The following is a 24,386-nucleotide window of genomic DNA, read 5'->3' on the forward strand; positions in this document are numbered from 1 at the left end:
AAAGGCAAGGGCTCCATGGCCTGAAGCACAACACAGCCTGAGTTGGGGGGCTACCCAGAGTTGGGGAAGGGGCCCCAAGTCCCTGCCAAGAACCTCGGCATAAACACCAATGCTCCCTCCCTGGAGTGTGTCGGGGGGGTGAGAGTTAGCCCCTGAAACAAGCACAGAATTTAAGACAACACAGGGATAGACCACTTGATGATTGCCTACTCTTACCATTGCCTCTGAAACACCTGGCATCAGCTACTGTCAAAAGACATGATACTCGGCTAGATGGACCATTGGTCTCACCCAGGAGGGCCATTCTGATCTTCACCACTTTCCTCTAACCCAAGCAAAGCCAGGAGCAGGCCCAGCTCAGGAACTCTAGCAGGGCTCACACAGGCTCCCTGGCCCCGGCACAGCATACAGCAAAACAACCCTGCCTCCACCAGGATAGACACCCACAGACTCACTGGTCCAGACCAACGCAGCCCTGCCCCGCTTTGGCTTTCTACAAGCCATCTGTGTGCTCTGGTCCACGGCTGCCATGCTGGCTGAGATCAGGAGGCTGTGTGGTTTACATGATCTCAGCTGAGCTGGTATCATGTGCCCCACCCCCTCGCCCATCTCCTCATTCCCTTCATGGACCCCCGGGATGTGAGTAATTCTGTATTTGAGTGGCACTCCCTCCCAGCCAATCAGCCTTCTGTCGACTAGCAGGGAGGGACGGAGTGGGAAAGGGATCGTGCTCTAGTGACAGCTCAGCAAGAAAGGGGCAGGTCCCCCACTACAGCAGAGCAGGCTGGAAATATGTGTGTCGATGTCACTACTTCTCCCATGCTCTTCCATTTGAGCTGACTTCCCCAACCTGTCTCCAGCCTCCCAGCCACTGGAAAGGGGAGAAGGGCCTTGGACCAACAGCTTTCTGCTCCGCAAGGGCTGGCTTTTTGGGAGGCCAAGCCAGAAGAGGGATGGAGGCCACTGGAGGAGCTCAGCTGCCTGACTGTCAATGGCTTCTAAAAGAAAGGACTGTGGCTCCCTTGCTGCTGGAGAATGCGGGTATTGATCCCACTACCTCTCGCATGCGAAGCGAGCGCTCTACCACTTGAGCTAATTCCCCTGTCTTGCCCACAAGCTGCTTGATCCACTCATGTCATACCTGAGTCCTCACTGTCCCTGCGCCAGGCAGTGGTTCCTTCCAAAAGGGTCAGGCAAGTACCTGTTTCCTGTGGGCTGGCTAGCTCAGCTGGTTAGAGCGTGGTGCTAACAACACCAAGGTCATGGCTTCAAGCCCCATGTTGGCCACTCTGTGTGCTGGTTGGAGAGTGGGGCTTCTGCTCTTTTCAATGACTGCTAGGGGTCTGAGAGGCTAAAGGGAGATGGGCTGAGGGGCTTGCAGGAAGCAGGCAAGAGCCCTGTTGGGGGAAGGGGCTGGCCAGCCAGCACAGAGGCTGTCAGGACAAGGCTCTGTCCACCTCCTTTCCTCCCCTCTCTGGGCTCCTTCCTTGACCTGTGACTGAAAGAGATGGGCCCGGGGAGGGGAGGAGAAGGTTGAACCTGGTCAGCTGCCTTTCCAGCTCATAGAAGATAAGGATTGAGCTGACAGCCCAGGAAGCAAAATCGCAGGGCTGCTGACTTGTCCCCAGTGGGTTGACCTGATGGCCCGAATTCTTCCCGGCCGCCATCTCCACCCAAATGTACCCAAGAGTGGATCATGCTCTCCAGCCCAAGCCACAGAGGAAGGCTTAATACTCGGCACCCCAAGCTAGGGGAGAGGCTTCAGAGTCAGCCTGTGCAAGGTGAGCTTGGGAGTTCCCTGGACCCCAGCCTCCCACTGCCCACAGGCAGCCCCAAAGCCCACACTGGAGCCCAGACAGGAAGGAACAGGAGGAGCACTCGGCCCAAGGGCACCACCACTCTAAGCCAGCTTGAATTGTTTTCTTTTCTACCCCTTTTCTTCCAAATTCTGCTGGCCTCAGTAGCCATCCCTGGGACACAAGGAAGACGCAGGCAAGGGACTCTACCAAGTGGAAGCCAAACGCACATACCAAGAGTTTATCGCAGGCTATTGAGGCACTGTAGAAACCCCATTCAGATGCATTGGCATAGCTAAACTTTACTTCCATAGCCCTACTTGTGCAGAAAGCCAACAAATAAAAAGATAAAGCATGTATTGAATAAACTAGTCCGTTTATCTAATTCGGAACACTTATGTTAATATACCTCACATATCAGTATGAATTGTATACTTGTAGTCTACAATAAAATTGGAGTCTTTTAGCTCTCCACAGTGAGCACAAATTAGACAAATCAGTAATGATTGATTAAATATCCAAAACAGTACAATACATCAGTGACTGATTACTTTTTAATTACCTCTGTTAGGTACAGTATATTTTCCTTTGTCATTCTTTCCCTTGTAAATGAGAAAAAGCAGCAGAAATATATGGGTTAATCTTCTACCATGTGGATTAAAGAATTTACTTCTTGGTTCTCCTGATAATTATTCTTGCCTGCAGCACTAGAACAGTAGTCTCATTTCCCCGCGATAGATTTGACCTCCATTGTGGTACTAAATACATAGTTTAATCAGTTAAGTTATTATCTTCAGAAAGCCATATGCATGAATAGCTGCATTATTGTAGAATCTAGACAGCCCCATCATCCTGCAAGCTGTCCCAAGCACCCCCTAGTGGCTGGGCATGGTGTTGGAGCTGAATTCCCCGCCCCCCCACAGCATATCCAGTCCTGATAAACCTTTTGTATACTAAAGAGCACCCAGCCCATTTGAAGACTTATCTTTATTAACAGAGAGGCCAATGCAAAACAAACACAACCTTCACCTCAGCATCTTATCTGGATGACCAACTCATTCTTCGTTCATTTGTCCCCCACTTGAGTCCAGTGTTCTCTTCCATCCAGGCTCTTCACCAGGTTCAGGTCTCCATCCTTCGGGTTAGCACTCTTGCCACTACCAGAGGAAGAGCTTCCTTTGAAGTCAGGGGTTTGTGGAGGTCCATCCACTGCAGTTCTTCCCCAGGGGCAGCATGTAGTATTATTCAAACTGGGCTTCCTGCCAGTGTCTTTGGTACCTTCTGGAGGCCTGCCAACTGCAGCTCTCCCTCTAGGAGCACCTCTTCTAGGCTCCCTACTCTAGTGGGCTCCGCAGAGAACTCTGTCTACGGTAGCACACCTCTCTAGGTTCCCTGCTCGGGCCTCTTAGACGACTCCTGTGGAAAGGAGCTTCCATCTTAGGAGTCTCTCTCTAACTGAGCTTGGGTAATGGTTATTAGGATCAGGTGCTCATTTGCTAATTAACCCTTAATTATCCACCTGGGGCAATCCATTATTCCAAGATGGGCCCTGATTCCGCATAAAGGGTCTAGTTGCTCTGTGGCAGCCCTTGTAATTAATTTTATTCTGGCATATAGCTTATGAGACTTTCTTCCTAAAACTTAGACCCAAATGTTAATAAGATAATAGACACAAAATAAGCTTTCTTGCTTGACACAAAATTGTCTATTTACTTGGTTTTCCCCCTAATTATCTTCTAATTTGTATTTTAATTGCTTCCAGGCAAATGTCTGTCCTCTGTTTTCCTCATCTACAATGCAAATATAAGTCTTGCACAGAAGGGAAACAAACTCAGCCCAGATTGGTTGTAGTGATCAAAAAACCCACATATTTTAATGGTCATGTGGAGGCCCATGATGGTCTTATGCAGTGTAACTATAGCTGTGTTGATCCCAGGATATTAGACAGGCAAGGTGGGTGAGGTAATATCTGTTATTGGACCAACTTCTGTTGGGGAGAGAGAAGAGCTTCTGTGTGGCTCGAAAGCTTGTCTCTCACCAACAGAAGTTTGTTCCAGGAAAAGATATTACCTCACCCACCTCATCTCTATGATGATGTTAGTCCATGTCCTAGTGGACATGGGTCCACATCACAAATGCACACAGCACAGTGACAATAACTGGAGGTCTTGTTGGTAGTCTGAGCAGAAGTAAAAGAATGAATAGGTATGTCTGTGCTATTCTCAATCTCCTAGAAGTGATCCTTGCTGGAAAGGGTTCAGTATTGTTAGGTAGGGTGAGGAGTCTCCACTGCTACTGACTGTACTGTACCTGTTCTGGGAATGGAGAGCTTACTTTTTTCCACTGAGCATTTTTTCATAAGTTCACATGCACACACAATTTGCCAAGGCATAAATAAACACAATTCCCACTTAACTCAATGGTGACCCTTGTATAGTGAAATGCAGAAAAATAACTGAATGGGTCATTTCTTCAGTAACTGGTGCACTGTGGGATAGCAATAGGACTACTTGCATCATTTTGTTAAATTAAAAGTGGGATGAATTTCACTCTGTCATTTAACTCTGATTCAGAGTTGTATTGGCTGTGAATTGGAGTGACTTCAACTGACTTAAGACTAGATAACTACTGGTGTGTGTGTGTGTGTGTGTGTGTGTGTGTGTGTGTGTGTGTGTGTGTGTGTGTGTGTGTGTGTGTTTTGGTTCCAAGAATGTACAGTAAATATGCACAGTAAAATCTCTGCACATCTCAGCAATTATTTACTCTTTTATGAATAGAGGATTAAATGTATTTTACTATTTATCCTTCCTCTGCTCACCCTAATCTTTAATTACAAAAATATAGAAAAATGAAAATATTTTTATTATGGGATTGTGCTGGCTAAACCCACAACTAATTCTGATTGCTAAATGGAGTGTCTTTCTGATTTTAGAGAGAGACCCCTTTTTGCTAGAGAAAGAACTGTCTTATTTTCAGGTGGTACAAGTCTGAGTGTCCTTCTTACTATTTAAATCACTCCAAACACTTCATCTTCTTTCCCTGCAGTAGAAATCTCGGTGCCATCTTTGAATCTGACTCCCCAACCCCCGCCCCGGGGAAGTTTCCGGCTTGTAATTCGCCACATCTGGAATGTTGCCAGGATACAATCTTGCCTCTAATGAAATCATTACACCCGTCTTAATATCGTCCTGTGTTGGTAATTGTAATTTCTTTCACCCCTTTTTTTCATAATGGGCTTAAATAAGGTCCTAATCTAGTGGAGATCTAAGAACATACATAACTGCATGCTCATGAGCAGCCCATAGACTACAGTAGGATTACTTCCAAAATCTTTGCTTTCTGAACATCGGAGTGCAGAATGCTCTGGCTAAACTGCTGTCTTGTTCCAGGAAAAGGGGTCATCTCAATCCATTATCTTCACTGGCTTGCTGTTCATTGTATAGATACAGGACCCTCCTTACCCATACGCAAAGTATGCAGCTGCGTAGGGCACCAGCCCCTGCTCTGGCTCTTCCCCAGGGCCCCCACCCCTGTTCCGCCCCGCCCCTTCCCCACCCCAGCCCCGCCCCCGCTCCCCTGAGCTCTGCAGCTGGGCAGCGACACAGCCTCAGCCGCGCTCCCGGTGAGTGCTGGGGGTGGTTTCCTCCTGCCCCCCAAGCCAGCCCCCCAACCCCCCGCAGAGGCCTGGGGCCAGCCCACCCACTCCCCCCCGCAGAGGCCTCCCCCCCGCGTGGGGGCTGTGTAGGGCCCCAGAATTGCTAGGGACAGCCCTGTACAGATAAAATTCCAGATTGCTTTTCTGTATCTGGCAACATTCAGTGTTGCAAACATATAAGTTTCCAGGTGGAGAAGAGGAAAAGGAGTCTATAACACTTGCATATATGCATATAGTGCCAACCTACTGTTTTGGAGCTAATTACTGACAACTGAACAACTAACCCCCCACGAGCCTTTCCTCCCACCGCAACTCCCTCCCTAATAAGTAGGGCCGTACCAAATTCACAGCCATGAAAAACGCATCAGAGACCATGATGACTGGACTTAGTGTACTTTTTCCCTATACTCTAGGGTAAAAATATACAGAAGTACACAGCAGTTCTCAAAATAGGGGTCCTACCCAAAAGGGGGTCATGCCTATTGTAGGGGGGCCATGGTATTGCCACCCGTACTTCTGTGCTGCCTTCAGAGCTGGGGGGGCCGGCGAGCAGTGGCTGCAGCACAGCTGCCTCCAGCAGCGCAGAAGTCAGGGTGGGATGGTATGTGCAGGGGGGAGTTGTCACTTTTGGGGAGAGAGTCAATCACAGCCTGGGTAACTTATAAACATCAGCGTAGTACAGTACAATACTAGTTCATACAGTGTGCATATATATGCAGCACATCAGCAAAATTTGCTATTTATGCCGTGACCAACCTGTGGAAAATGTGATTTCTCCATGATTTAAGTAGACCCCTACTAATAAGCTTCTGATTCATACAATGCCGTTTGGTGTACAACCTAGAACATGTAGGTTTTTAATTTGGAAGAGCACAGTGCCCAGCATGTGGGTTCTAATAACAGGCCATCTGCTTCCACCATAGGGTAGTAATAAGCTCCCCTCAAAGTGGGACCAGGAGTGCGGGATGGCTGCTGCAGTAGCCCCCAAATATCCAAGCTGTGACCAGGCTATGAAAATGAATCCTGGTGTACTGGGGAGTCTAAATCCGGGGTTTTCAAAGCAGTCTAAGTGAGTTAGGATCCAAATCCCATTGAATTTTGATGGAAATTGAACACCTATCTTCCATAGGTGCCTTTGAAAAGCCCAGCGTATATGTTTTAGAGAGGCTTCAGAACTAAAGCATTGAGCTTCCGGAATTTGTCCATCTAAACTGGAAGTCAGAAGAATTGACACCACAGAGGCTGTCAGAAATGCAAAGAGCATAGTAAATAGGAGTGACCTTATTGGGGGAGAAAAGGAGGGAGTTGATTTTTTTTGGTCTATAAAATAAGAATTTATTTGAGATTATTATAAAATGAGTGGGTCTGACCCATCTTTCAGATATGCAAATATAAGTCACTCCCCTGGAGTCAATGGAGATGCACTGCTGTGACACTGAGATGAGAATCGCTAAGAAAGAGCAGGTGCAGCAGCACCGCAGGAGGTCAAGTGAAACATGTGAGAGATTTGATGCAAATTGCTGTAGTCTCCAACTGGTGTCCTTGCGTGAGCCAGTATTGATCTGGGGATCAGTGTTACCGTTTAGCACTGTGTACAAATCTTGCCGAATAAGCTTTGTTGTTATTAAATGTATTTTCTTCCTTTATAGAGTTGGGTACACTACTCAGCATGCTGCAAGCATTTCTATGAAAGTCAAGAAAAAAACATCCCTTCTGTTATGCCATGCTTTCTCACTTAAATAGTATATTACTCCACAACCTTAACTTAACTCTGCCCCTTTTGTGCATATGCATTATGTTACAGCCTTTAAATACATGATACATTCTATTTTTTTTCAGTCTCTCTGCCTCCTTCAGTGTGTGATGACACTTGGCAGCTGTTCAGTTATTTTTTTTTTTCCATCCTCATTATTCAATGTGTGGCCTAGGCCCACTTATTTCATGCTATCCTAGGCCTAAATAAAGATTTTTGTTTTAGCTGTTTCTATGGTGCTTCACACCATGATGTGAGTGCTTCATAAGCATGAATGGATTTCTTTCCAGCATCACGTGAGGCATTCAGGGCCAATCAGAGGGAGGGCCAGGAGGGCCATTTAGCCTGGGCCTCAAGCTCAAAGGGGGCCTCAGATTTAGGCACATGTTAATTTTTTGGCATTTGATGAGTTTTACAACTTGTTTTTATGCGCATCCCTATCGGACCGAAATGTGACACACACACTCACCTTAGAGCTGTAAGTTTAAGCAAATAAGAGATGTGATTTGGTTAAAGAAATATTTTTTGTTAACAGATATAGATTGTCATATTAAAGTTAAATATGTTCATAAAGATTAATAAAAATATATCAGTTCTGATGGCACAAGATTAGACTGTGATGAATCTGTCCTCTCAGATCAGCTGATTATATAAACAAACCACTAGCAGTGGCTGGTGCTGAATCAAGTGCATGTTGAAAGGTAGAGAATTGTTACATTTTAGTGTCTTTATAGTTTTACATCTAGTTGACTAAGGAATTATTTGTCTGAGAATTCCTCATTATTATGTTCATATGGTAGCTAAAAGAGGTGACTGGTTAGTTGAGACCTAGCTTGGCCATCATCATAGGCTTTTGTCGTCTATAGGTCCAGATATTCAAGGTGAAAATTTGTGAGGACAATCTTGTACAGTGAGTTTCATGAGGACACACATTAGAAATTTTTGGACATTATCCCTCTGTCTATATCCATGTCTGCATTTAGTATTTATATGTCATCCCTTTGTCTTCAGCTCAGCCTATTATATTATACCTTGCATGCTTGAGTTTTGATTCAGTGATAAGGATAATAACCTGTCTGACTGTTTCATTTTGTGTTCTTAATTAGTATTCCTTCATTTTAAGTCTTTTCAGCATTTGTGTACATGTTTACAGTAGAAGAGTTCAAGTGTAGATAAGCTAGTTATTTACAGCAGAATATTTCAAGTGTGGATAGGCTACATATTGACCAGATAGATCACTATGAAGAGGAGATTTGAAAGTGGTGCAAGCAAGATATGGTGAAAACAACTGAGTGAAGCAGCAGCTAAGAGCTCAAAGCCAATAACTTCATTTCTCAAACCACTGGAAAACACACCTTACCCAACAAACAATGCTACAGATAATGAAAACTCCGCAACTGCAACAGGTGATATTTCAATGCCAATACCTGAACATGAGGACAGTAGTCAAGAAGGAGATGTGCCAACAGTAACAGATGCAGCAAAAGATCCTGTTTACAATCAAGAAACTGAACAGCAACAGGAAGATGTAGATCTGATGCAGCAAGAGCAATTCATGAGTACTACAGGTTTGACTGTGACTGACACTGGAATTATTGACAAGAACAATGAGGCGCAAATGCAATCTTTTCTTCAAATTAGTTGTTTTGAAATTCCAGGTAGCATTCCACGAGATGCTGATAATCATGCTTTCCCTACTCATCTGCTGACTAAAACTTTTTCAAATGGTGAGACCTGCACAAGAGACTGGTTATGCTGGAATACGGAAAAACAATCTCTGTCCTATGCACCCTGCTTCATTTTGAACAAAAGTTCTGCAAATGCATCAGTTCTCTCTGATCAGTCAGGATGGGGCATCAACAGACGTTGGAGGAAGTTGAAAGACCAAATACCATCACATGAGAATTCAACATCACACAAAGAAAACTATGTTGCCTGGAAATCAGCCAGCAGGGCAGCATCAGCTGAAAGTTCAGTTGAGAATTTACTCTTGACTGAAACTTTCTACAGAAACTAATAACTGGAAAAAACTTCTTGAGTGCATCCTTTTTCTTTCTGAGTGGGAATTGACTTTCTTTGGTTCCAGTCAATGTATTAGTGATCGTGCAAATGGAAACTTTCTAGGCATAGGTGAGCTCCTCAGCAAATATGACCCACTTTATCAGAGCATGTTAAACGTGTTTGAGAATTGCAAGAGAGTCAAAAGTACATGCAAGTCCATTATTTCTCCACACATATACAAAACGAGTTTATTGAGCTATGTGGATCATTCGTACAAACAATTCTTGATCACATTTGAAATGCCACGTGTTTTTTCAATCATTGTTGATGCCACTCCAGATTGTTCGCACAAGTAACAGACTATTATGGTTATTCAATATGTTAAGATTGTAGACAGCTCAAAATTTTCAATTGAAGAAGGGTTTATTTTGTTTGATAATTTCACAACAAACTGGAAAAGAAATTGCTGCTCAAGTACTAGCAATTCTAGAAGGTTTTAAGTTAGATGTTTCAAGTCTGCATTGGTCAAGCCTATGACAATGGATGTAATATGGCTGGGAAGTACAATGGTGTACAAGCCGTTCTGCTTGAGCATAATTCAAACTGTATTTTCGCCAGCTGGGGAAACCACACACTAAACCTTGTAGGTGTTGACTGTGCTGAATCATGCAAGGAGGCAATTACTTACTTTGGAACTGTTCAGCAAATGTACAATCTCTTCAGTAGCGGTCCACAAAGGTGGGAAATTCTGAAGCAATATCTTCCTGTTTCACTGCATGGGATTCCCAAAACTAGATGGTCTGCACGGATTGATGGTGTTCAACCAGTTGCGCAGCATTTGAATTCAGTGAGAAAGGTTTTAAATGAGCTTGAATCTCCCAATCTCACTGCACAGGCTTGAACTGAACTTCAGTCTGTTCAGAAGCACATGTCCAAATGTGAATGCATTCTGATGTCATCTTTGTGGATGAAGCAACTTACAATGATCCACCAAACAAATCTGGTAATTGAAGCATGCAATGCTACACTTGATGTTGAGAGGGATAACATTGAAAGTCTTATCAATGACATTCAACAGATTTGTGAACAATGGGATACGATCCTGAGTGAGTCCAAATTACTAACATGGAATATTGGCATTTCATCTGAGTTCTCCACCAGTAGCAACTTACCAACTGAATCCGATGCTGAGCAGCATTATAGGGTCAATGTCTTCCTTGTTGTCACTGATTCTATTCAATCAGGTCTTACACGTTCATTTGAGTCACTGCAACTAATTTGGGTTTCTTTGGCAGTTCAACAGACTGAGTAATGAAGGCAATTCAACAGACTGAGTAATGAAGATCTACTTTCTGCAGCTGAACAATTTCAGCAACAGTACAACAAAAATCGCAAAAGATCTCAGTGACCAAGGTCCTCTTCCTCAAAGAAATATACTCCATGAATTTTAAATTGGATTGCAAGCCAAAGGAATTGCTTCAAGAAATACTCAAACTTGGACTCTCTTGTGATATTAGGAAACACCCCATCGCATTGCGTATTTTTGTCAGTTTGCCTGAATCAGTGGCTTCAGGTGAACTTACCTTGAATTTGTTGAAGCAGGTAAAGAACTATCACCGCTCAACTATGGGACAAAAGTTTTTGAATGGGCTCGCCATGCTTAATATCAACTGTGACATTGCACGAAAGCTAGATTTTTCCTCAATAATTAGTGCATTTGCACAGAAAAAGGCTAGAAAAGCATTTGTTAAATAAAAAAATATTCAAATTATGTCTTACTTTTTTTTTTGGTGCCTTACTTTGTTTTCATGCGGGTATTTTTATTATTATTATTATGACTGGGGTCTCAAAAGCTGGAAGTGGCCCGGGCCTCTCTGGACCTCAGAGAGGGCCTGGAGACATTCTAAAGCCCAGACCAATTCGCTATTCAGCCCTTTCTAAGCCTGTACATAATGTACCTGAATGAGATTGGTGGGAGCTGGGTCAGGGCGGAAGAAAGGTAATCAACTAAAACATTGTGTTGTAATGCATATGCACAAGAAGGCAGCAACCTTAAATATGCCATTTCATTATTTTAAAGTGCTTCATTTTACAACTTTCTTTGGGTTCTTATTTCTCTTTATGTGAAATTTCCTTCGTTTTAAAAATAGCCATTAGATTCAACTATTTGCTAGTCTAGAGTAGAACATTCTGTATTGCATAATATTTGCAGTCCATGAGACAGGAGCCTTGACATACTTTATATACATACCTTTTTTCATATCCTATGACTTTCACTAATCATGGCAGACACAGCGCTGCCTGAGAACTCTCCTGGCCTGCATGCACAGAACCAGTAGAATGCTGTGAGACCAGTAAGAGATTGCATTGCAGACTCTTGTATGAACAAAGTGCTTAAGGATTCTTTTTTTAAGATTAAGAATTTGCCAGATTTCACTAGCCCACCAAAGAAGTACAACTGTGAGCCGGGAGCTTTCTACCATTGCCATGCCAGAGTTGTTTATTTTGTAGTCAGGATAATTGTTTATAACTTTTTCTAACTTCCTTAGAGTGGAAACACTTGTGTCATGGTGCCGGACCAGGCTGCCCCTTCTGAGACTTTTTCCAGTTCCCCAAAGGCACCAATATCAAGTGGCAAAATGTGCCTTCTCTTCTCTACACAGAATTCATCCCATTCTTGTACTGGGTCTCTGGGCTACACCCTCCATTGCTGATCATGTTACTTAGTAGGCCCAATGGGCTTGGCAGTATTTCCCTTTGTGAGCTTGTGGACAGTAATAGTATGCAGTGATAGAGAAGCAGCTTTTTCAAAACAGAATATGACTTTTATTTAGAGAAGTGGATTTAAAAAGAGAGACCTACACACCCTCTTAGCCATGCTTGGCATACCTTTGAGTTAACCTGACACCACTCTGTTCTCCTTGGGCACCAAGTTACAGTTTGCTTGCAGCAGATCCCCCGACTCCTACTCAGTCTTCTTTCGGTGTCAGCGTCACAGCATGGTGACGACTTCCCCTTCCCTCTCTGTGGGACAGATCCTTTAACAGACCAGTGTCTTCTGATCTCCAGATTCTGAGCTTTGGCAAACAGCCCTCTTGCCACTTAGGTGCTGAGGAGTCTCTCTCCACAGGTTTAAACCTCTCTATTGTGTTTTGAGGGGTTGCTCTTTGTCTATGCTACTGTTTTACCTTTCTTGCTTGGTTTATTTAACAACTGCTGTTGAGCTAACTGTGATTTCAGGCAGGGTATCACGCTGAAATATTGCGGGATATATGATAGTTTTGAGAACCAAAAATACAAGTATTTTCCAGTTCTCCATAACTTTTGCAATCTTAACAACAGACATTGCTACACACTATACATATAGATATAGTTATTAGTAGCAGTTAAATGGTCACTTTGTTTTCATTAATAGATCGCAAAGTGCTTTGTGTAAAGGTGGGTGAGTATTTTTGTCTCTTATTTTACAGAAGGGAAAACATAACCACAGAGGTGGGAAGTGGGGATTACGACCAACATTTTCAGATTTGGATCCCAAAACTGCAGAAGCATCATTGGACTGGTCTTCACTATGGGGAGATCGATGCTGCAGCAATCGATGCAGCAGGGATTGATTTAGCAGGTCTAGTGAAGAGTTGCAGAGCACTGTCCAGTCAACCCCCATACTCCAGCTCTCTGAGAAGAGTAAGGGAAGTTGACCAGAGCGCATTTCCCATCAACACAGCTCAGTGAAGACACCGGGGGAAGTCGACCTAAGCTACATCAACTCCAGCTACGTTATTCACCTAGCTGGAGTAGTGTAACTTAGGTCAACTTATCCCCATAATGAAGACAAGCCCACTCATTAGAAGCCAGGCAATTTAGGCCTTAGTCCAGCGAAACAAAGGTATACGTATGCATGCATGTAGTCTTATGTTAGTCTTTGAGGCTGCTCAGTTGCATACAGTTATATCTCTGCAAGATCAGGCAGGATCTTATTTCAGTGCTTCCTTGGGACTACTCACTAACCTAAAGTTAACCACACATGCAAGTTTTTGGCAGATAATAGCCTACATATGGAAAGTTATGTACCCTTGTCTGACAATATTGGCCTTATTTTCTTTTTATTAAAAATTAAAAGTTGTTGGCAGTACAATTAGTGAGCTAGATTTGTCAAGGTGATAGAATTTTCCTAATACCAGCTGATGTGATGCCTGGATCATTGATTTGCTATTGTAAAAAAAAAAAAATCAGCATTTTAATTAAACAAAGATTTTGCATATTTAGGTGCAGCTCAAGAAGATTGCCATATACAAATTAGTGAGTGAACGTTTAGTTTGAATGAAGGGCTTGATAATTGGGCAGTTGAGATTATTACATTTCTATAGTGCGATCCCTCTTTTCTTTACATTTTGCCAGAGAAGTGTTAGGTCAGCTGAGCTCTCTAGCCAGTGTTAACAATTGCCAAGAGCAGAAATGGGAGAAAAGAGTGTGGTTCAACACAGAACAAAAGCTGGTGAGTAATTGCCAGTCTGGTAAAGGATGAACATTGGGCTGCTCTGCTTAAAGCCTTAACTGAGAATGTTCAGTGATTCCTTCTGACCTTCTATTTCACATACAGAAACACTGCCAAGAGGAAAGGAGTACTTGTGGCATCTTAGAGACTAACAAATTTATTTGAGCATAAGCTTTCGTGAGCTACAGCTACAAGAGGGTTCTTCTAGTGAAAAGAAAAGGAGTACTTGTGGCACCTTAGAGACTAACCAATTTATTTGACCATAAGCTTTCGTGAGCTACAGCTCACTTCATCGGATGCATACTGTGGAAAGTGTAGAAGATCATTGTCTACAGCCAAGCTCTGCGATACAACCGCATTTGCTCCAACCCCTCAGACAGAGACAAACACCTACAAGATCTCTATCAAGCATTCTTACAACTACAATATCCACCTGCGGAAGTGAAGAAACAGATTGATAGAGGCAGAAGAGTTCCCAGAAGTCACCTACTACAGGACAGGCCTAACAAAGAAAATAACAGAACGCCACTAGCCATCACCTTCAGCCCCCAACTAAAACCCCTCCAACGCATTATTAAGGATCTACAACCTATCCTGAAGGATGACCCAACACTCTCACAAATCTTGGGAGACAAGCCAGTCCTTGCCTACAGACAGCCCCCCAACCTGAAGCAAATACTCACCAGCAATCACATACCACACAACAGAACCACTAACCCAGGAACCTATCCTTACAACAAAGCCCGTTGCCAACTGTGCCCACATATCTATTCAGGGGACACCATCACAGGGCCTAATAACATCAGCCACACTATCAGAGGCTCGTTCACCTGCACATCCACCAATGTGATATATGCCATCATGTGCCAGCAATGCCCCTCTGCCATGTACATTGGTCAAACTGGACAGTCTCTATGTAAAAGAATAAATGGACACAAATCAGATGTCAAGAATTATAATATTCATAAAAAGAAAAGGAGTACTTGTGGCACCTTAGAGACTAACCAATTTATTTGAGCATAAGCTTTTGTGAGCTACAGCTCACTTCATCGGATGCATACTGTGGAAAGTGTATAAGCTATTACCAGCAGGAGAGTGGGGTGGGAGGAGGTATTTTTTCATGCTTTGTGTGTATATAAAAAGATCTTCTACACTTTCCACAGTATGCATCCGATGAAGTGAGCTGTAGCTCACAAAAGCTTATGCTCAAATAAATTGGTTAGTCTCTAAGGTGCCACAAGTACTCCTTTTTGCGAATACAGACTTACACGGCTGTTACTCTGAAACATTCATAAACCAGTCGGAGAACACTTCAATCTCTCAGGTCACGCGATTACAGACATGAAAGTTGCGATATTACAACAAAAAAAATTTTTCCTAACCCCCCCAGACGTTCTTGTTAAACCCTGAATTTGTGCTGGAAATGGCCCACCTTGATTATCATACACATTGTAAGGAGAGTGGTCACTTTAGATAAGCTATTATCAACAGGAGAGTGGGTTTGTGGGGGGGGGGGAAGCGGAGGGGGAAGAGAGAAAACCTGGATTTGTGCTGGAAATGGCCCAACTTGATTATCATACACATTGTAAGGAGCGTGATCACTTTAGATAAGCTATTACCAGCAGGAGAGTGGGGTGGGCGGAGGTATTTTTTCATGCTTTGTTTGTATAAAAAGATCTTCTACACTTTCCACAGTATGCATCCGATGAAGTGAGCTGTACCTCACGAAAGCTTATGCTCAAATAAATTGGTTAGTCTCTAAGGTGCCACAAGTACTCCTTTTCTTTTTGCGAATACAGACTAACACGGCTGTTACTCTGAAATTGTTCCAGTGAGATACATATGTATGAAACAGAGAAGTCACTCTATTTGGTATTAATCTTATTGATCTTTTTTAAAATCTTTTTTAAAATCTTTTTTAAAGATTTTAAAATCTTTTTTAAGCCAGACCAGAAACCATGGGTGGTTGAGACTGAGGCTCTCTTTATAGGTAAACTATCAAAGCTCAAGGCGTGATCAGTTTAGATAAACTTCTCATGTTGTGGTTTTGTCCTGTTGTACTTGGGTGTTTCTACAGGCCCATCAATGGGGAACAGAGCTGACTGGAAAAAAATGGACACAGCTTTTTTCCAGTTAGAATTTCCTGTTTTGGCAAAATGGAAACATTTTGCAGAGATGGTTCGATTTCTTTTTGACTAAGACAATTTGAAACAAAGAAAAAAATCAGTATTATATCTTTATCCATCTGTTTTGACTATAGAACTTTGAGTGTCTCCTTTTATTTAGACTTGAGGCTGGAAAATTCCACTTCAGTGAAGTATGTCAGTCACTCATCTCATATGTTGCACTGTGTTCACTCATTGGATGAGTGCACATACTTCAGACTGGTTGAGGTTACCCACATGAACTCACAGCCTGACCTGCAGCAGCCCTGACTGTTTGTTTGCTTGAAGCTGCAGAATCACTGCAGCATGTTACTCTTTGCTGAAAGAAACAATCTAAGGAGTCAGACTCTCAGGATGGGATTCAGCTAGTGTATTAGCAATTACTGTCTGTCTCACCCTTCTAGCTGCAGGATGGCACTGCTGTGTGAGGCCATAATTATTCTTTGGCCTATTTTACTTAACAAAACCTGCTTGCACTTTACCTCACCTGTTCTGCAAGATCAAAAGGGACTTTAAAGCAGCAGATGTCTGGGGCGGGCCAGGCACTAGCTACACGAAAGCTCATGCTCAAATAAATTGGTTAGTCTCTAAGGTGCCACAAGTTCTTCCAGATTGTTTCTTTTGCTCTGGCTGTTCTAGTGCTGCCTTCTGTATCCAATCTTCCATCTTCTGTAACAGTGCTTCCCAAGTAGAAATTTCTCACTTTCTGGACAGCTGTGTCATTCATTGGAATCTTTCATGTTTTCCCAGGATCCGTGCCTACCACCGTACTTTTTTGTCTTGTCTATATTCAACGCTAGACTATATTCTCCACCATATTCCTCTATAATCACTAACTTCATCAGATCTCCTCCTTCTGAATCAGCCAACAGTACTGTTATCAGCATAGTAAATGTTGTTCACCCATTTTTCATTAAACTTATACCTCCTTCTGTTTCTTCAATTAACTTAATCAAACACTCACTGTAAATGTTGAATAAAGCCAGTGGATAATACAATCTTGTCTCACTCCTCTGATATCTATTAGATTTTCATTTTCCTCTCCCATTTAATTACCTTCTGATTCTAGTATAATTGTTTTATTATGAAGAGTTCATGTCCATCAATCCCTACAGATCTTAATATATTGAACAATGTGTAGTGGTACATTCTGTCAAAAGTTTTTGGAAGTCAATAAAACACAAGTATATTTTTTCCTAACTTCAACCGATCTTTCTAATATGAGCTTCAAATTCATAGTGGTGTTATGCCCTTTCCAGGTTTCAAGCTGTATTGTTTGCTTATTTCCTTATCAAATTTTCCTGGTATTCAGTCTTCTAAATCTCAAAGAATAACTGTCATAAATATAAAGGGAAGGGTAAACCCCTTTGAAATCCCTCCTGGCCAGGGGAAAGCTCCTCTCACCTGTAAAGGGTTAAGAAGCTAAAGGTAACCTCGCTGGCACCTGACCAAAATGACCAATGAGGAGACAAGATACTTTCAAAAGCTGGGAGGAGGGAGAGAAACAAAGGGTCTGTGTGTCTGTCTTATACTGGTTTCTGCCAGGGATAGACCAGGAATGGAGTCTTAGAACTTTTAGTAAGTAATCTAGCTAGGTATGTGTTAGATTATGATTTCTTTAAATGGCTGAGAAAAGAATTGTGCTGAATAGAATAACTATTTCTGTCTGTGTATCTTTTTTGTAACTTAAGGTTTTGCCTAGAGGGGTTCTCTATGTTTTTGAATCTAATTACCCTGTAAGATATCTACCATCCTGATTTTACAGGGGGGATTTCTTTATTTCTATTTACTTCTATTTTTTATTAAAAGTCTTCTTGTAAAAAACTGAATGCTTTTTCATTGTTCTCAGATCCAAGGGTTCGGGTCTGTGGTCACCTATGCAAATTGGTGAGGCTTTTTATCCAACATTTCCCAGGAAAGGGGGGGGTGCAAGTGTTGGGAGGATTGTTCATTGTTCTTAAGATCCAAGGGTCTGGGTCTGTAGTCACCTTGGCAAATTGGTGAGGCTTTTTACCAACCCTTGTCCAGGAAGTGGGGTGCAAGGTTTTGGGAAGTATTTTGGGGGGAAGGACGCGTCCAAACAGCTCTTCCCCAGTAACCAGTATTAGTTTGGTGGTGGTAGCGGCCAGTCCAAGGACAACGGGTGGAATATTTTGTACCTTGGGGAAGTTTTGACCTAAGCTGGTAAAGATAAGCTTAGGAGGTTTTTCATGCAGGTCCCCACATCTGTACCCTAGAGTTCAGAGTGGGGGAGGAACCTTGACAATAACACTGGATTGTAAAGGCTACAGAACAATCAGCGTAGTATCTCATGTCTCTAAGATACTTTTGCAAGTTGTTCAAAGCCAAATACAAGGAAAGATTGATAAGGAATATTAGCAGAGGGGGCAAAAATATGGTTACCATGACCCTTGCTACTGAATGTGTGAGGATGCTGGCTGTAGACATGCTTCCTTGGTGGAGGGCGACAGCTTCATTCACCTTATGACTGCAGTTGCCTCCTGGTGGCAGATCCTTAGCTGCTCCTATTTCACTAACAGTGCAGTGAGATTGGTGTGCTGTTCTGAGGATTGCAGGAGGGTGCCCTTGGCTTCTGACATAAAGACCAGTGGTCAGCCAACTGTCTATGTCTGCTACAGCCCACTGGGCGAACAGTAGCAGAAAGACGAGCAGCAGCCGCACTGACCACACATACCCCCCCTCAGTCAACAGCATGCCAAGTCAGTGTAGGTTTGAAAAATAGCACAGCTTCAGGACCATTTAGCACGAACTCTGTGCTGTCTAGTTGGCAGCCGGTATCAAGTGGAGTGCCCCAAGGGTCGGTCCTGGGGCCGGTTTTGTTCAATATCTTCATAAATGATCTGGAGGATGGTGTGGATTGCACTCTCAGCAAATTTGCGGATGATACTAAACTGGGAGGAGTGGTAGATACGCTGGAGGGGAGGGATAGGATACAGAAGGACCTAGACAAATTGGAGGATTGGGCCAAAAGAAATCTGATGAGGTTCAATAAGGATAAGTGCAGGGTCCTGCACTTAGGACGGAAGAACCCAATGCACAGCTACAGACTAGGGACCGAATGGCTAGGCAGCAGTTCTGCGGAAAAGGACCTAGGGGTGACAGTGGACGAGAAGCTGGATATGAGTCAGCAGTGTGCCCTTGTTGCCAAGAAGGCCAATGGCATTTTGGGATGTATAAGTAGGGGCATAGCGAGCAGATCGAGGGACGTGATCGTTCCCCTCTATTCGACATTGGTGAGGCCTCATCTGGAGTACTGTGTCCAGTTTTGGGCCCCACACTTCAAGAAGGATGTGGATAAATTGGAGAGAGTCCAGCGAAGGGCAACAAAAATGATTAGGGGTCTGGAACACATGAGTTATGAGGAGAGGCTGAGGGAGCTGGGATTGTTTAGCCTGCAGAAGAGAAGAATGAGGGGGGATTTGATAGCTGTTTTCAACTACCTGAAAGGGGGTTCCAAAGAGGATGGCTCTAGACTGTTCTCAATGGTATCAGATGACAGAACGAGGAGTAATGGTCTCAAGCTGCAGTGGGGGAGGTTTAGATTGGATATTAGGAAAAACTTTTTCACTATGAGGGTGGTGAAACACTGGAATGCGTTACCTAGGGAGGTGGTAGAATCTCCTTCCTTAGAGGTTTTTAAGGTCAGGCTTGACAAAGCCCTGGCTGGGATGATTTAACTGGGAATTGGTCCTGCTTTGAGCAGGGGGTTGGACTAGATGACCTTCTGGGGTCCCTTCCAACCCTTATATTCTATGATTCTGTGATTCTGTCATGAACAAATGGCGTAGGCTCCTCAGCCTCTCTGCTGCGTTTCTGCAAGGGACAATGGAACCAATGTCACAAAGCAGTGATGCAACTTCTGGATGAGCGTACAGTGCAGGTACTGCTGTCAACAGCCAGGAAGCTGTCTGGCCACTTCAGGTGTCTGTGTGCAGTGCACCGCAAAATCCGAGAGCTGCAGGCGTCACTCCAACTGCCATGCCACTAGATGTAGCAGGATATGGAACTGCACCTCTGACATGCTGGAATATCTGTATGAGCAGAGATTTGGTGGCAGCCTTCAACACAGAATTGTAGGACTGGAAGGGACCTTGAGAGGTCAGCTAGTCCAGTCCCCTGCACTCATGGCAGGACTAAGTATTATCTAGACCAGTGGTTTTCAAACCGTGGGTCACAACCCAGTTCTGGGTCGCGGAATGGAAGGGACTGGGTCATGGCAGCTCTTGTCAGCACCGCCGACCAGGCCATTAAAAGTCCCATCGGCGGTGCTGCCCAGCTAAGGCAGGCTAGTCCCTACCTGTTCTGATGCTGCACTGCGCCCCAGAAGCTGCCAGCAGTAGGTCCAGCTCCTAGGTGGGGGGCCCACGGGGATCTGGACACTGCCCCTGCCCCGAGCACCGGCTGGGGGAGGGGGGCGGCGCCTGTGGGCGAGAGCCACGTGGAGCCACTTGCGTGCCTCCACCAAGGAGCCGGACCTGCTGCTGGCCGCTTCTGGGGCGCAGCACAGTCTGCAGTGCCAGGACAGGCAGAAAGCCTGCCTCGGCACCCTGCTGTGCTGCTGACCGGGAGCTGCCCGAGGTAAACCTGGTGCCCCAACCACACACCCCAATCCCCTACCCCAGCCCTGAGCCCCCCCCCAAACCCAGAGCCCCTTCCTGCAGCCCAAACCCCTCATCCCCAGCCTCACCCCAGAGCCTGCACCCCCAGCCTGACAGCCTCTGTGCTCTTAAGGAGAATGCAAGTTTCGGGGAAGAACATCAAGCTGCAGTGGATGGAAATGATCCCATAGTTTGGACCCTCCTTCCAGATGCTGTCATGCCATCTTCTCACACCGAGGATACCCTTCCATGAGAGACCCTGCTGGGTGAATCAGCTAACTGGCAACTCCCAAAGACCCTGAGAAGGAGGATCCTAGTCCCATAGGGCAGCAGGCCATTACGCCCCACCGAATAAACTAAGTTAAGGTAGGATGCGACGGATGAGGCCTAAGATGGCAGTGAGTCAGGAACATTTGTTTGGTTTTTGCCTTTTGAGGCTCTGTAATGAGAGCAAACCTGCAGGGCTTGTTTTGGTGAAAATGCCTGTAAATGGGTCTTAGTCTGGACAGTGTAGCCTCCCACACTCCCAACACACCTTGGTGGGGGGGCCTACCCCCTGCAATTGACAGCTCTGAGATAGGGTAAGTAAATATATTTGAAACCAAGGTACTTCTTAAAAATGTAAGACTGCTTTTCTTGAACAGTTGGAAGAAACTCAAGATACAAAGACAGGCTCAGAGCACATATAGCTGAAAGAGTAAAGAAAGCACAGCTTCTATTATATCAGACTCAAATATACTCCGTCCCGGGATATGTGCCGTTGCACCCCACTAATATCCATTTGGATTCATTACTTCTCTGCTCATTTTTTGCTCTCTTTACATCTCTTACTTTATGCTAAAAGGAGCTAGGTATATTTAATAAAATTCAGCATTTATATAAATTGTCTTAGGCATTAAGCCATTTTCAAGAAGGGACCGCTCACACAGAGCTTCCAAATTAAAAAGGCAATGCTGCCTTTAAGTTTAACTATATTTTGATGTCCCTAGATAACAAAAGAGAAGCATAACAGATACTATTTACACATTCTGATGAACTGGAATTTTTTTTACTTTATTCTGCACAGCCAGTATCATCACTTCCCTAAATTTGCATTGCCGTAGGGACATAGGAAACAGACCTCACAGAGGGAAGGGATGCAGGTCCTTGTGAATATTTCTGGGCTTTCATGAAGACCTAAAATAACTCTGTTTAACGCATTAACACTTTTTTTTTAAATCTTGTAATGGAGCCCTGTCTAGACACTCTAAGTCTGTGAAGCTGTGGTTGGGGACGAGTGAACAACAAACAAAATTGCTTAGCTTTGAGACTGACCAATTTCCTACTAAACCGAAATGTTATTGTGTTGAGAAACATACAGACTAAATGTGACATGTTGTGGCAGGAGGAAAGAACTTTGTCAGCCCTATTGATTCCCTCTTTCTCTTGGTTCCTCTGGTTCTCTGTGTTTTGGCAATCATGTGAAAGGATGTTAAAATGGCTACAGTTTCCATTTATCTCTAACTACTGCTCATTTTATAACTACAGAACAAGCTTGCTTTCCCTTCCCCATATTGGCTGGTGTTCTAGGCCTTTAACCCTTGCAGCAGCATAATCTGTTCTCAGTGTCCAGTTTTCAATGAGACACACTGAGATACTTCAGAGGAAGGTGTGGGAATGCTATTGTAGGCATATGTGGAATAATCTCTTCTCTCCTCCCCCCCACCCCCAAACATAGTCTCCTACTGACCTATAATACTTAAAGATTGACTTAAATTCTGAAGTAAATGTTTAATATATTAGATGAATGTACAGTAACTAACATAATTGGGTTCCAACATGGATGGCCTTTAGACCCTACGACAATTCAAATATTTGAAATATTTCAAATACTTGAAACACCCCCTCAACAGGAGTGCTATATTCTTCCCAGTTCCTGGTTCTCCCACAAAGTAAACAAGACACCCCGTTATGTCTCTGCCCAGACACTGGTAACTCTGACACACCAAGTGCCAGAAGAGCTCACCTTCTGCTCCCAGCAAGTGAACAGCGTCACATTCTTCACTTTATTCTGAAATAATTTGTGCACTTTCAAGTGGAGTAACTATTCTGAAATAAAAACACTTTTTTTATTCCAGAACAGTGTCCACTTACTCCAGAATAACTATTCTACTGCATTCCTCATGTAGGACAAGCCCTAAGGCCTATGTCAATTCCTCTTTGTCTCTGGTCTGACCTTCAGGGCTAGTTCAAATATATTTGGGGTTCACTGCAGATCCACTCAACTGGGAGGTGGGAGTTGCAGAATTTGTCTCCACAAACACACAGTTTGTGTTAATGTATTTTTAAAATAAATTAAGTTGTATGATTGACGTGGACTTGGGTTAGGAAGGAGAACAGGGGTGGTCTAGCTGGCAGGAAGGGTGGTCCAGGGACATGGAAAGGAGTCAGCAGGCAGCATAAAGCTGGGATCCTAAAGAAGCGCTGACTCAGAGGAAACATATCTGGCAGGCTTCTCAAGTCAGACCCAGCAGTGGCTAGGAAAGGAAGAGGGCAGAAGAAGTAGGGGGAGAAAGGGAGATGGGAGGGACCCCCCAAATCAGGGATAGCATAAAACAGCTACTCAGAGGACTCCCCAAGTTGGGGACATCAAGTTACTCAACTGAGAGCTGAATACAGACCCTTTCTGCCCTTACTCCAATCTCAAATTTTGCCTCATGTCTCACTCAGTGACAAGGGGGAGTCTGAAGGAGCAGTTTTTACCCCACTAAGTGGATCTGAAGTCTTAGCAGGGTTTGGGGTCAAGCAGATTTTGGGTCCACAAGGCTCAGCACAAACTTGGCTTTATCACACTTGCTCCGTAAGTGGTATGGTGTGAAGAGCAAGTATGGGCAGCTCTGCTTCCTTGTTAGTGGGACCCAGCAGGCTCAGCTTCTGCATCCTGTCAAACCAGCCCTGTTTGTTCTGCTGGTTCTCACTCTGAAGGGGAAGAGGGAACATGAGCGAGGAATGAAGCAGGCTTGGCTGGTGAGAGACAAGACAGATCAAAATTTGCTTCTTCTGAGAGCCTGCCTTGCAGAGGCCAAAAAATCCTTCCATCATTCCTTACTGGCACAGTGCCCACCCCCAAAGGCTCCAAAACACCTATATAAATTAGCCACTTTCCTACTGTCACCCGCCTGGGAATTAGCTAGCTTCCTAAGGGTCATCTGTCTCCACCAGATTAAATTCACAATTTTGATTGTAGTGTATCAAAAACCATTAATATTGTAAGATATCACTTCAGAAGTTCAGGGGCTTTTCCTGGTCCTGCTTGCAGGTGAAGGGGTCTGTAGGGAAGTGTGAGATCTGGACACAGCCGAGTCTGTTTGCAGTCAGCCGGTCTAGAGTAAGGTGGGTTATGCTTCTCTGTTTTAGGGAGTAACCTACTTTGTCTCTCTGGTTTGCGGTTCTTGTGTGTTGTTCTAAATTCTAAGAAAAGAAGCATTGTTACACTGCAACCTTCCAGCAAGTGTATTTATGTTATTATCTAATTTATCTGTGTGTATGCCATGAACATAAGACTGGTCTTGCAAAACTCTCCACAGACTGTGCCAGGCTGTCTCAGGGACAGAGCTTTCTCTAGATTTGACCTATGGCTATGGAACTATGTGGGGGAGGTTTAGGTTGGATATTAGGAAAAACTTTTTCACTAGGAGGGTGGTGAAACACTGGAATGGGTTACCTAGGGAGCTGGTGGAATCTCCTTCCTTAGAAGTTTTTAAGGTCAGTGTTAGAGGGCTTATTCCTTCACCCACTTACTTCCCTGGTCCTTCTCGCATTAACAGAGAGCAACAATACCCGAAGTCCAAAGGTGCAAACAATTCAATGTTTATTGGGGTGAACTTCCAGCAAGCATCATTCCAGTTTCCTTCCTTAGTATC

At 44.0% G+C, this 24,386-nt stretch overlaps 2 non-coding genes across 2 annotated transcripts; one reads left to right on the forward strand and one right to left on the reverse strand.

The window, feature by feature from the left end:
- Window positions 1-1,029: 1,029 nt before the first annotated feature.
- Window positions 1,030-1,102, reverse strand: TRNAA-CGC (transfer RNA alanine (anticodon CGC)). The gene has a single exon. It is a non-coding gene; the product is annotated as a tRNA-Ala (tRNA).
- A 111-nt stretch (window positions 1,103-1,213) lies between these two features.
- On the forward strand, window positions 1,214-1,287 carry TRNAI-AAU (transfer RNA isoleucine (anticodon AAU)). Its single transcript has one exon. It is a non-coding gene; the product is annotated as a tRNA-Val (tRNA).
- Window positions 1,288-24,386: the final 23,099 nt, after the last annotated feature.

This window comes from Caretta caretta, chromosome 4, assembly GCF_965140235.1.
Source record: "Caretta caretta isolate rCarCar2 chromosome 4, rCarCar1.hap1, whole genome shotgun sequence".
NCBI lineage: Eukaryota > Metazoa > Chordata > Testudines > Cheloniidae > Caretta > Caretta caretta.